This window comes from Amblyraja radiata, chromosome 7, assembly GCF_010909765.2.
Source record: "Amblyraja radiata isolate CabotCenter1 chromosome 7, sAmbRad1.1.pri, whole genome shotgun sequence".
NCBI classification, from domain to species: Eukaryota; Metazoa; Chordata; class Chondrichthyes; order Rajiformes; family Rajidae; genus Amblyraja; species Amblyraja radiata.
In genome coordinates this window covers 33,719,562-33,733,322 of record NC_045962.1, presented here as the reverse complement: position 1 = coordinate 33,733,322, position 13,761 = coordinate 33,719,562, and the positions used below count along the sequence as shown (strand labels likewise).

Sequence of the window (13,761 nt, the reverse complement as noted above, 5' to 3'; positions counted from 1 at the left end):
ACAAAAGTCTGGAGGTAAAGCAACAATCTGAAAGAACTACTCAAAAAGATTTTGATCTATCATTGGGGAAATTCTAGATTTCATTCTTAAGGTAATAGCAGTTCCTTTAGAAAAGATAGAAGTATATATACAAAATCCTGTAGAATTATGAGTGGCATAGATAAGAGTCTATTTCCAAAGGAGTTCATTGTGAGAGGGAGAAAGTTTACGATGAGAGGGGAAACGTTAAAAAGATGCATGGCAAGAAATGTCTGTTTACACAGTTGTAAATGCCTGGAATGCTTTGCTGGGCAGGTGGTAGAAGCAGACATGATAGCTACTTTTAAAGAGGCATTTAGACAAGAACAGGCATGGAACAAGAAGGATACAGACCATGTGTTATCACTGTCAGTGCAGACGTGGTGGCCTGTACTGTACTAGGTTCCAAAAGGTAGAGATGGAATAGTTAGTGTGTAACTATAGTTGGATGGCACAGTGAACAGACAGCTAAGCATTGCATAGCTTTAATTTGAAAGTGTAATTTTAAATGGACTTGAAAGAAATGCAAGTGCAATCGCATTCTCCCATCTCCCCCAAATCACTACCAATTCCCATCAAGGATAAGAGATAGAAATGTGGTTAGAAAATAGTTGGTTGTGAAGGAAAGGGAATGTGATTATAGATGACCATCGTTATTGCCAATCAGCAATTGAATTAATATCTACTATACACATTACTCATGATGGTGTATGTGATCACTTTTTGCAATGCTACTCATTACAGGGTTCAAAGTGGTACACTCGAAAGTCAGAATCTAAATTTACCTTCAGCCCAAAACTTTGTGATGCTGGGCAAAGGTTAAAGAGCAACACTCAATTAGAAACACTTGTATGGACTTCACAGCACCTCAACATAACACATGGAGTTAGAGAAAGGTTACGATTGAGGTTTACTATACAAACAGGATATTAGATGAGAAAGAATGAAAGATTATTTCCCTGGCCTACCCCTCTTTGGAACAGAGACCAAACATTTACAAGAACTGAGGGACGGAGAAATTAAATAATGAACAATTTAATTCCAAAGGTTAACAAATTCACATGAAGATGTGATGATATGTTGTAAATTAATCAAATTAGGTGTTTTGTAAAGCACGCAGGATCAAATTAACAATGCTCTACCACATGGAATTCAACAAAACAAAAATTAGGTAAGTGGATGAAAAATAAAAAAAGGATCAAGGATAAGGCTAGTAAATGGCAGTGTGCTGCGGAAAGAACAAGCCACAGTCAGTGCACTTTGGGCTGGTAACTATACTAAAGCTGATTTTTATCAAGACTTAAGCGCAATATTTATGATGCGTGTAACTTCTGCTCAGTTGGCTTACCAAAGTTTAAAGATTTTAGAATCTTTGCTAGAAGGTTAGATAATGAAACAGTTGGAAATAAAGATAAGGCTGTTAAGTCTGTAACGAAACACGATTATGATCAATGCAATCTATTTCTGCTCATTCATCTCCATTTGTCTTCAACCTTCGACAAGCTGACCACTCTGAAAGGTTCCAAGATCTGCAAGATAAAAACACTACACAAATTGGAACACACTGCCTGAGCTGCACTTTTATCTATTCAATCATGACCACAGAAAATCCAGCAATTGCTTCACTTCCTACTCCCAAACCTCTGGCATTCCCCAGGGATATCTCCTTGACAGTCTTCTTCTCCACTGAATTACATACTACCTGTAGGTAACAGCTGTTTTCATTTGCATACGATAACATTTAGCTCTACTACTATCACCAGCTCTTTCGACTGTTCCAGTGTTTCAACTGTCGGATAGTTTATTCAACATCCAACAATGAACAAACTGATATTTTTTCAAGCTGAACACTGTATAAAATCATGAGGGGAATAGATAGGGTGAATGCAGAGTTTTTTACTCTCCAGGGTAAGGGAATCAAGAACCAGAGGAAGGCGGCGAGAGGGACTCCGAGGGCAGGGGCGGAAATCCCGGGGGGGGCCAGGGGGGTACATGTCCCCCCTCTTTTTTGAGAGGTGGGGGATATCCCCCCCCCCCAGTTTTTGTAATCCGGATTTTAAAACCCGGTGAAATCTCCGCTTTCCGCGAGACAGTGGGGGTGGGACTGCTGAGCGAGGGCGCCGGTTGGACGAGAGAGACATCGGTCAGCAGGCAATGGGGGCGGGACATGATGATTCAGCGATCATTGGAGGAGGGAGGAGTGGGGGGGGGGGGGGGGGGATGCGACTGAGGATAGAGTGCGGTGATTGGAGGAGGGAAACATGCCTAAACACTCTGGGCACAGACCTGCGCCTCATCCGCAGCCAGGATCGATCCCGGCTCTCTGGCGCTGTCCCGTTCCCACCCGAGTGCCCCCCCCACGGGTGACCAGAGAGGTCGGGAGTCAGACAGGAGCTGTACCCCCCGGCCCACAACCAGCGCAAAACCCAGCTCAACTCTGCCTGTCCCGCCAGGTTAACCTACAGCCCTGCCTGGACGCGGGAAATATGGCCAGCACGGAGAAGCCGCGCTGGTGTCCCGTCAGTCCAGGCAGGGCTGTAGGTTAACCCGGCGAGACAGGCAGAGTTGAGCTGCATTTAGTGCTGGATTGAGCCTCCGAAGCCTCGCGTGAGTGTGCGCATGCGCGCGCAGCCGCCAAAAAAATGTGTCCCACCTGTCCCCTCCATATTTTGATAGCGATTTCCTTGCCTGCCCAAGGGGCAACGTTTAAACTCAGAGGGTGATTGTCATATGGAACGAGCTGGTAGAGGAGGTAGTTGAGGCAGATACTATAAAAGCATTTAAAAGACACTAGGACAGGTCCATGCATAGGAAAGGTTTAGAGAGCTATGGGCAATAGAGTAGGCCATTCGGCCCTTCCAGCCAGCACCACCATTCAATATGATCATGGCTGATCATCCACAATCAGTACCCTGTTCCTGCCTTCTCGCCATATCCCCCGACTCCGCTATCCTAAAGAGTTCCATCTAACTCTCTATTGAAAGCATCCAGAGAATTGGCCTCCACTGCCTTCTGAGGAAGAGAATTCCAGATTCACAACTCTGGGTGAAAAAGTTTTTCCTCATCTCCGTTCTAAATGGCCTACCCACATTGTTAAACTGTGGCCCCTAGTTCTGGATTCTCCTAACATTGGAAACATGTTTCCTTCCTCTAGCATGTTCAATCCCTTAAATAATCCTATATGTTTAAATAAGATGCCCTCTCATCCTTCTAAATTCCAGAGTACACAAGCCCAGCCGCCCCATTCTATCAACATATGACAGTCTTGCCATCCCAGGAATTAACCTTGTGAACCTACGCTGCACTCCCTCAATAGCAAGAATGTCTTTCCTCAAATTAGGAGACCTAAACTGCACACAATACTCCAGGTGTGGTCTCACTCGGGCCCTGTACAACTGCAGAAGGACCTCTTTGCACCTATACTCAACTACTCTTGTTATGAAGGCCAACATGCCATTAGCTTTCTTCACTGCCTACTTCCCCTTTCCCCAACTTGACACCATACAGGTAATAATCTGCCTTCCTGTTTTTGCCACCAAAGTGGTTAATCTCACATTTATCCACATTAAACTGCACCTGCCATGCATCTGCCCACTCACCCAATCTGTCCAAGTCACCCTGCATCCTCATAGAATCCTCCTCACAGTTCACACTGCCATCCAGCTTTGTGTGATCTGCAAATTTGCTAATGTTACTATTAATCCCTTCATCTAAATCGTTAATGTATATTGTAAATAGCTGCGATCCCAGCACCGAGCCTTGCGGTACCCCACTAGTCACTGCCTGCCATTCTGAAAGGGACCCGTTAATTCCTACTCTGTTTCCTGTCTGCCAACCAATTTTCTATCCATGTCAGTATCCTACCCCCAATACCATGTGCTCTAATTTTGCCAACTAATCTCCTATGTGGGACCTTATCAAATGCTTTTGAAAGTCCAGGTACACTATATCCACTGGCTCTCCCTTGTCTATTTTCCTAGTTACATCCCCAAAAATTCCAGAAGATGAGTCAAGCATGATTTCCCCATGGTAAATCCATGCTGACTCGGACCAACCCTGTAACTTCTATCCAAATGTGCTGCTATTTCATCTTTTATAATGGACTCCAGCATCTTCCCCACCACCGATGTCAGGCTAACTGGTCTATAATTCCCTGCTTTCTCTCCTGCCTGTCTTAAAAAGTGGGATATCATTAGCTACCCTCCAATCCACAGGAACTGATCCTGAATCTATAGAACATTATAAAATGGTCACCAATGCATTCACGATTTCTGGAGCTACTTCCTTAAGTACCCTGGGACTTGGTTGTAAATTGTTGTAAACACATGCTGCCTACATTACAATGTGACAAGTCCTGCTCACCAACCATACTTTTGACCTTTTCATCTAGATGGTTTGTTGCTTTCAAGATTTGAAAATTTCACCCATCATTCAATCTCTCAGTTTCTTTCAGACCATAACCCACTGGCATCTGCACCCCTCCAAATTTTCAGTCCTTGAGCACGTGTGAATTTAAGAATTAACCTCACCAGCCATGCCTTTAACTGCCGAATTTCTCAACTTTATTTTCCTTTCCATTATCAAGATGTTCTCAAAAACCTATTTGAACAGGTATTTTTATCATTCACCTTTTTATCTTTAGTGCCGTTTCAATTTCTGATAACTTTCTGTAAAGTACCATTCAAAACGCGGTATATAAACTGGCATTCTAAAATAAAGACCTTGTCCTTAAAGAAATCATATGTTATGGTAGTGTAGTAACTATATTATTGGATTTGTAATTCCATGGCCTGGATAGTTATCTGGAGATAACAAATTCATTCTGGAAAAGCAGCTACGAAATTTTAAGTCAGTTAAATAAATCTACAAACAGAACCACCATAAAACTGCCAGGATGCTGTAAAAAAACACGACTTGACAGTGTGATTAACCAGCAAGGTACTGTTATACTAAAATGCTAATAAGGATTATGTGACATGGACCGAGGAAACATTCAAATATTTGGGCATGTCCAACAAAGCAAAGATCTTCTTGTCTGCACCTATATTGTGCCAAAGGGGCTGTTTCTGTGCTGCATGACTCTATGAACAGGTATCTAAACTGGAGAGCCACCTCAGAGACTAATCAAGCATCAGGACTCACAGTGAAGGCATAAAGGGCAAACACAATCATCCTGGAGACAAAATTCCATTATTACACTGAAGAGCCATCACATTATGTTACAGAGTTAAAAATTGTAATTCATAACAGCATATAGTGGGTCTAAACCAAGATCCCATGGCAATGTTGTAGCCCAAGACTGACTTGAGCGGCAAAATTGAGTTCCAGTACAACTCATGAGCACGGTGTGGTATTATTAGTGGCTCATCAAGTCTTGGGACCAACTCTAGCTACTAAACTGTAAAAAATAAATAAGTAAATAAAAAAAATCAGGAGTAGCAAGACTCCACAATTTCTTTTGACATTCAAGTACACTAGTTACTGCCGAGTTCCCGACCACCAACAGCCCAGGGATTATGACTGTCGGAAAATTAAGTTGATTGGCCACAAAAATACTACACTTGCAAGGGCAGATTAAGTTTGCCGTTACCATACTCATGGCACAAGTCAGTTGTGTGACAGAATATTCTCCAATTACATGGATGATTGCATTTTCAATCTCAAAGCAATGCATAAGAATAGCGATACCATCCAGTACCTTAAAAGCTTCCACAAACTCCAAAGCACAAAATCATGCTGTAGTGTACATTTATAATGGCAATGAAGCAATCCAACCAGGCATCTGCAACAGCACCTCACGCATCCTTCGTTAAATTTAGAAAACACGAGAATAGTTGAGTTAGGTTTAATTTATTGTCACCTGTACCGAAGTACAGTGAAAATCTTTTGTTGCATGATAACCAGTCAGCAGAAAGACAAAACATGATTACAATTGAGCCATCCAGTGTAGATACATGATAAAGGAAATAACATGACTAACTTTTGATGCAAGAATGGATACCCAGCTAGTATCCATTCTTGCATCAAAAGTTATTCATGTTACACCAAAAATGGCTGTAAAAAAGTCTGTATCAGCTCTGTGGAAGCACTATCCATGGACCTGCAAATTCATGTAGGGACTAAAACACAGAACCAGCCCTTTGGCTTGAGTTTGTGCTGATCACCAATCAGCCATTTGCACCAATCCAATCCCATTTTTTAATTCACCCCTTTAATTTATAAATTACCCTGGAGTCTAATGCTCACCTGCAGACTAGGGCCAATTTATAGAGACCAATTAACTCACCTACCTCGTAAATCTTTGGGACATGGGTGGAAACTGGAGCACCCGGAGGAAACCCACGCGGTCAAAGGGAGAACAGGCAAGCACCCAAGGTCACGATCAAACCCGGGTCTCTTTTTTATTTGTCTGGGATGTGGGAAGAAATTGGAACAAACGTGATCACTGAGAGAATTTGCAAACACCACACAGGCTGTATCCAAGGCCAAGATTGAACCTGGGTCTCTGGTGCAGTGAGGCAGCGACTACCGACTGCTCAACTTTCCTTCCAGATACATATTTAATTGTAGTATTCCAAATGGAACTGGATGTACCATTGCATTCCAGATTCTATGATTTCCTAGCTCTTAATCCTCCTACATTACAATAATTTATCTGCGTCTACACTCTTCATTATATTTATCCACACAGCTGACGGCCCTTATACACGGAATCCATAGGTAAATCTCTTCTACGCGATCTCCAAAGCTTTCATATCTTTCCCAAAGTGTGGTTTACAGAACTGGACACATTGTCATCCATGAAATACATCCTTGCTCTTATAAAAGAGAGATCAGGATTCTCACACTTGTAATTACTACACTTGGTGCTTTACCTCCCCCCTCGACTCCATTCAAGGACCCAAGCAGTCTTTCCAGGTGCAGCAGAGGTTCACCTGCACCTCCTCCAACCTCATCTATTGCATCCGCTGCTCTAGGTGTCAGCTGCTCTACATCGGTGAGACCAAGCATAGGCTTGGCGATCGCTTCGGCAAACACCTCTGCTCGGATTGCAATAACCGACCTGATCTCCCGGTGGCTCAGCACAAACTCCCCCTCCCATTCCGAATCAGACCTTTCTGTCCTGGGCCTCCTCCATGGCCAGAGTGAGGACCACCATAAATTGGAGGAGCAGCACCTCATATTTTGCTTGGGCAGTTTACACCCCAGCGGTATGAACATTGACTTCTCTAATTTCAGGTCGTCCCTGCTTTCTCCTTCCCTTCTCAGCTCTCCCTCAGCTCACCAGCTCCGCCTCTTCCTTTCTTCTTCCCACCCTCACATCAGTCTGAAGAAGGGTCTCGGCCTTTACCCAACCGAGACCACACCAACCACCATTTTCACAAATCCTATTCCAATGATAATTTTCTCCGTATTGTCAGCAATTCCCCCACCAGATTCTCCCATTCATCTAAATGCAAGGGGCAATTTAAAGGCCAATTAACCTACCAACCCACATGTCTTTGACGTGTGGGAAGAAGACAGAGCACCTGGAAGAAACTCTGGCAGTCACAGGGAGAATGTGCAAACTCCTCAAAGACGGGATTGAACCCGGATCTTTGGCTCTGTAAAGCAACGACTTTACAAGTTGCATCACTGTTCCACCTTGGACGATTGTACTCTCTCCACGCTCACGTCAAAAGATATTTAAAATATTTAAATACCTAGGACTGTGCCATGGGATGAGGTTATATACAGTACAGGAAGGCATGCATGGAGTACAAAGAGGAGAAAATAATTCACTCCTGCAATTATACTATATGTTGCACCCACTAATCATGCAATTGAACAAACTTGTTTCTCTGGAGCTTTGGAGATTGAGGAAGACCTGATAGAAGTATATAAAATTACAAGAGGCATAGTCAGGATAGATAGTCAAAGCCTTTCCCCCAGAGTGGACATGTCATACACTAGAAGGTACTTCTTTAAGTTGAGGGGGAATATTTAAAGAAAATTATGTGATGGGGAAAGTTTTTTTATTCAACAAAATATAGTAATGGGTGCCTGGAACATGCTGCCTGGAGGTGGTGGAAGCAGGCAAGATGGCTTTTGAGCAGCTTTTAGATAGGCATGTGAATGTGCAGGTAATGGGGGGGGGGGAAGATATGGATCATGTGCAGGCAGAGGAGATTTAAAAAAAACTTGGCATCATGATCAGCACAGAAATTGCGGGCCAAAAAGCTTGCTCGTGTACTGCACTGTTAATGAATCCTTGCATTTAATTACCTGAACTTCAAAGCAGTTAATGTACTTTACATGAATATTTAAGATGGAACAGTGTTGTAAACATAGCTGTCTATACTCTGGATGACATTCTCAACAGATATCTATTCTGACAAAACTAAATTCACTGCCAAGTTGAATTTACTACGACAGACATTTTTGCCAGCCTCTCTCCATTACATGATCTGCAATCTGCTTAGTGACTTCTTATCCTATAGCTTTCATATTTTTTGAAATAAAATGGAGAATGCGTGATTTTGCACTTGAAACATGGGATTTGGTAACAGTATTATACAAAAGTTACTTTTATAAAGGACAATAAGCTCAGTCAAAGCAAAATCATTAAGAATATTTCAGAGAACAACGAACAAAGTGATTGAGAAAATATTGACAATGAACATGGTTATTGACAAATCCAATGAATTACACAAACACGCCAGTGTCATTGAATTCACAGGTTTGTATAAATTTACTGTAAATACTCCTTTAGTTTAGTTTAAATATACAACATGGAAACAAGCCCTTCCTCCCACCCAAGTCCACGACGACCATCAATCACCCGTTCACACTAGTTCTATGTTATACCACTATCACAGCACTCCCTACACACTGGGGACAGTTTACAGAGGACAAATATAACATTTCCACAATTTTTTGCTTTTTGAAAAACAAATTTAGGAAATGAACACAGGTTTAACTCACAATTACCACAACCAGACATTTCATTTCAATGAGCAGATTTGAAATAAGCTTGTAAAAAATCTCATAATTAGTTGACGATCAAAAATTCATTCAACGTTAACTGATCTCGCAAACATTTACTTCTGCGGTAATTCTTAATAAATCATCTACATTTTATTTTAAATCAATGTAAACCTGTAACTGTGAAAATACCCAATTTTAAATGCACATTTGCTACTCAGTAAAGTTAACAAAAAAGTCACACACGCTGTGATTTGGTAACGCCCAATAACCGCACAAGGGCTGTTTTATCACCAGTCACAATCAGTGATCATATTCTCGACAGCCTCGTACAGCCAATGCACCATACACTGGCGCAAAGGCGTACTATACTGCCTAGGATGATACAAATTCATGCTTAGGGGCTTCCATTCCCTTTGTAAGTTTTAAAAAATATATATATTTCTCGATCGGTACACTGAAAATATATTAACAGGAGGAAAAAGGACATATCAGGGCTCGAATTCAAAACACTGCTCAAATAACAAGCTTGGTTGCCACACCTTCACTCTAGGCGACTCTCATCAATGTGTGCAAGGATTGCGAAGACGCATTTGAATTGACACAACATATTTTTGATGGGTTCTTGTTCATTCTGGGAACAATGGAGAGCCAGTGATCAGGAGAAAATGAAATGAAAGGAATGCTTCCATTAAAAAAAATATCACTACTGATGTGGAATTGAGAGGATGGGGATGAGGGGTATAAGCTGAGCAGTGCCTGCACTTTCCATCGCGACCCACACTGGTCCCTCCACGTCCCGCCGGCCTGAGGACACGGACACCTGTCCGTAACCCGGCAACTGGCCTCCCCCCACTCCACACGCCGGGATACTCACTTGCTCTGGGGTTCCACGCAAACACGGGGCCTGGCTTTCGAACGGAACAGCAGGGAGAGGTTAACGGTGAAGAGAGAGCGCCATCCAGACCGCGCGTACCACCGATCGACCTCCTGGCGCTCACATCTTGTCGCCTCCAAGCCGGAGCGCCGAGGCGTCGCCGCCCATGGTGCGAGGCGCGGCCCCTCCACACTGGTCACCCACCACCTGGCCCCCACGCTATTGGCCACTCGCCGCGCCACATGACAGCCAACCGCAGGGCGAGTACTTGGTTGCCATGGCGCCGGCCGTGCTGTCAACAAGCCGCTGATCCTTCCAGGGCCGCCATTGCTCCGGCCCATCCGTCCGAGGCGCCCGGCCTGCGTCTGGTGAACCACCCCCTCCTTCCCCCCCCCTCCCTCCCCGTGAGATGTGAGTTAAATTTTGCTATCAGTTTCGCACTAACGAAGGAAATTCTTTTTCCTATTCAGACTTTTTCGGTCTGAGGAAGGGTCCCGAACCGAAAGGTCATCTTTCCATGTGTAAGAAGGAACTACAGATGCTAGCAATGTTACAAAATTTTGAGATTTTAAAAATCAAGTCTGTAATTTATCCCATCAGATAAAGCATAAAAATAAGTTTAATTCGACACCTAATTCACTTTCATATCTCAAGTATTTAAAAAGTTATGGTCATTTTCATACTGGGAAATGAGCATCTTGTTCCCTATTGATTTTCTATGGACATAACAAAAAAGCTGTGATCGTGAACAGTCAAAAGCCCATAACTTTCTTAAAAATTAAGAGAACTGAATGAAATTTTCAGTTATCATAGATTGAAGCATTCTGAAACAAATATAAAATAATCTTGCTTGGATGACCTGAAATTAAAGCATATAATTAGTTAGTTACCTAATTGTAGCTAATTTCAGACTTCAATTACTAGATCTAAACATCTATCCATTTCTTAATAAATGATTAACATTTTTAAATAGCCTAAATGTCCAAATAATATTCACAAATAATTCACAATAAAACATGATTTTTAAATCTCATTTACATTAATTTATAGGCCAAATGGAAGGAATTTAGTGTTTAATTGCTGTAAATAAATGCCCATTTAAATCAGCTTTCTAGTGGGATCCTGTGGAACGCGCTGGTTTAGAACGTTCACATTGCGGTAGATTTGTGCCTCAAATGCCCAGAAAAATACTGCGCGATATAATGGGCCCAAATTGAGCTACTCGCAATAGTAAACTTTGTATAACGGGATCTTTAGAAGCCCTTTTTAATGTAAAAATATACAACCTAACTTCTGCTATTTGCTTTATGAGACCCAGCGGTTGGTGACGGTCGCGGGTTTAAAGATTGATTTTTAAACTACTATAACTATTATTCAAGGCCTTTAAACCTAATAATAGCTTTTGCGACGGGGTCTTCCAGCGATTTTTCGTTAATAATTAACTAGGCTGAACATTTTCGATTGGAACAGCTTAGAGAAAATCGCGTTTTAAACCCGCCCCCTCTAAACGGCGCCAAAATCGCGCACACCCGCAGCGGAAGATTTTCAAGGACGCTTCAGGTAGGCTTTGCAACATACCTACAGATGCTGGTTTAAACAGAAGATGGGCACAAAAAGCTGGAGTAACGCAGCTTTTTGTGTCTATCGCCACCTATCCATGTTCTGCACAGATGCTGCCTGACCCGCTGAGTTACTCCAGCACCAGTGTGTATTTCATTTGTTTCTGTGAAATACTTAGCGCAGTTGGTGGAGCCGCTGCCTCACCTCGCCAGAGACCCAGTTTCCATCCTGACTGCGGGTTCCCCCTGTGACCGCGTGGGTTTCCTGCAGGTGCTCTGGTTTCCTCCCATATCTCTAAGACGTGGGAGGCGTGTAGGTTAATTGGCCCTCTGTAAATTGATCCTTGTGTGTAGGGAGTGGATGAGAAAGTAGGAATATACAGAACTAATGTGAAACGTGTGATCGGTGGCTGGCGTGGGCTGAAGAGCCTGTTTCCATGCTGTAATTCTAAACTAAACTTGATTAATTGATTAAAGAATGTTATCATTACATTTTATGTAAAGTAATGTTAATATCATTAGAAACAAGGAACTGCAGATGCTGCTTTAAGAAAATAGTGCTGGAGTAGCATCCTGTCTGAAGAAAGGTCCAGACCCCAAACGTCACCCATCCTTTTTCTCCAGAGATGCTGCCTGATTGCTGATTTACTCCAGCACTTTGTGTCCTATAATGTTAATATCATATCTGATATTCGGTCCAATAAATGGACTGAATTGATTATGCAGTTGTTAGGAGGAGGAGACACAAAAAACTGCAGATTGCTGGAATCGAACAAAATATAATGCTGGAGGAACACAGACAGAAGAATGTCTTGACCTGAAACCTCGACTGTCCATTCCCTCCACAGATGCTGCCTGACCTGCTGTGTTTTTCCAGCACTTTGTATGTTAAGAGGTGGTCTTGTTGAAGATTTAGATGCCAGAATCAGTTATCCCATTAGCTCTGCAGTTCCAGACAGTTACAACACTGGCATCTGCCCAGCTACATTGGAAGTTGCTCAGATATAGCCTGTTCACATGAAGCAGGACAATTCAAGTTCAATAATGACTGAATTTTAGGTCATTAGCTTTGTCATGGAAGGTAGTATCGGCAGCGCTATGAAGCCGCACTCGCTATCCAAAGATCAGATCATCATTGCCCAAAAACCAGGATCATTTGATTTCCCACCTCATCACAGATTTGATCCAGACATAGCTCAATTTAAGAGGACAGGTAAAAGTGACTGCCCCTGACATCTGGATAGCATTTGACCAAGTGTGGCACCAAGAAGTTCTGGTGTAAAATAACTCAATGGGCATCAAGGGGAAAACATTCATTTGTTGGTGTCATAACTTGCAGAAATCAAGATGGCTTGTATTGTTGGAGGCAAATGGTCCAGACCAAGGGTAGTGTCCTCAGGCCAATTATTTTCGACTACTTCATCAGTGTCAGAAGTTGGGAGATTTGCTACTGGTTGCACTATATTTAATTCCATTTGCAGCTCATCAAATTAAAAAGAAAACCCCTCTCCCACCACTGTCAGTAGCAGGACCTGGAGCTAGACTGATATGTGGCAGATAACATTTGTGCCATAGAAATGCTAGGTAATAGCCATGTCTAACATGAGAGAGCTGAATCAAATATCCTTGGCATAACTCTACCATCACCAACTAGAAACTCAACTGGAACAACTACAGTGCCCTCCATAATGTTTGGGACAAACACTAATTTATTTATTTGCCTTTGTACTCCACAATTTGATATTTGTAATAGAAAATATCACATGTGGTTAAAGTGCACATTGTCAGATTTTAAAAATAAAGGCCATTTTTATACATTTTGGTTTCATCATGTAGAAATTACAGCAGTGTTTATACGTAGTCCCCCCCCCCATTTCAGGGCACCATAATGTTTGGGACACAGCAATCATATGTAAATGAAAGTAGTCATGTTTAGAATTTTGTTGCATATCCTTTACATGCAATGACTGCTTGAAGTCTGCGATTCATGGACATCACCAGTTGCTGGGTGTCTTCTCTGGTGATGCTCTGTCAGGCCTGTATTGCAGCCATTTTTAGCTTATGCTTGTTTTGGGGGCTAGTCCCCTTCAGTTTTCTCTTCAGCATATAAAAGGCATGCTCAATCGGATTCAGATCGGGTAATTGACCATTTTTTAACTTTGAAAAACTCCTTTGTTGCGTTAGCAGTATGTTTGGGATCATTGTCTTGCTGTAGAATGCACCACCGCCCAATGAGTTTGAGGCATTTGTTTGAACTTGAGCAGATAGGATGTGCTATACACATCAGAATTCATTATGCTGCTACTATCAGCAGTTGTATCATCAATGAAGTGAGCCACTATC

At 42.4% G+C, this 13,761-nt stretch overlaps 2 protein-coding genes across 8 annotated transcripts in view; one reads left to right on the top strand and one right to left on the bottom strand.

The window, feature by feature from the left end:
* Positions 1-10,079, bottom strand: part of pkp4 (plakophilin 4) — a 156,050-nt gene extending 145,971 nt beyond the window's left edge. For 4 of the 5 annotated variants that reach the window (XM_033024086.1, XM_033024085.1, XM_033024088.1 and 1 more), the window contains exon 1: positions 9,860-10,078. The gene's annotated coding sequence lies outside the window, so the exon portion shown is untranslated. Of the gene's footprint in view, positions 1-9,859 lie in introns of all 5 variants that reach the window. The other variant, XM_033024087.1, reaches the window with a different exon arrangement.
* Positions 10,080-10,149: 70 nt separating this feature from the next.
* Positions 10,150-13,761, top strand: part of ccdc148 (coiled-coil domain containing 148) — a 64,411-nt gene continuing 60,799 nt past the window's right edge. For all 3 annotated transcript variants that reach the window (XM_033024091.1, XM_033024093.1, XM_033024090.1), the window contains exon 1: positions 10,150-10,270. The gene's annotated coding sequence lies outside the window, so the exon portion shown is untranslated. The remainder of the gene's footprint in view (positions 10,271-13,761) is intronic.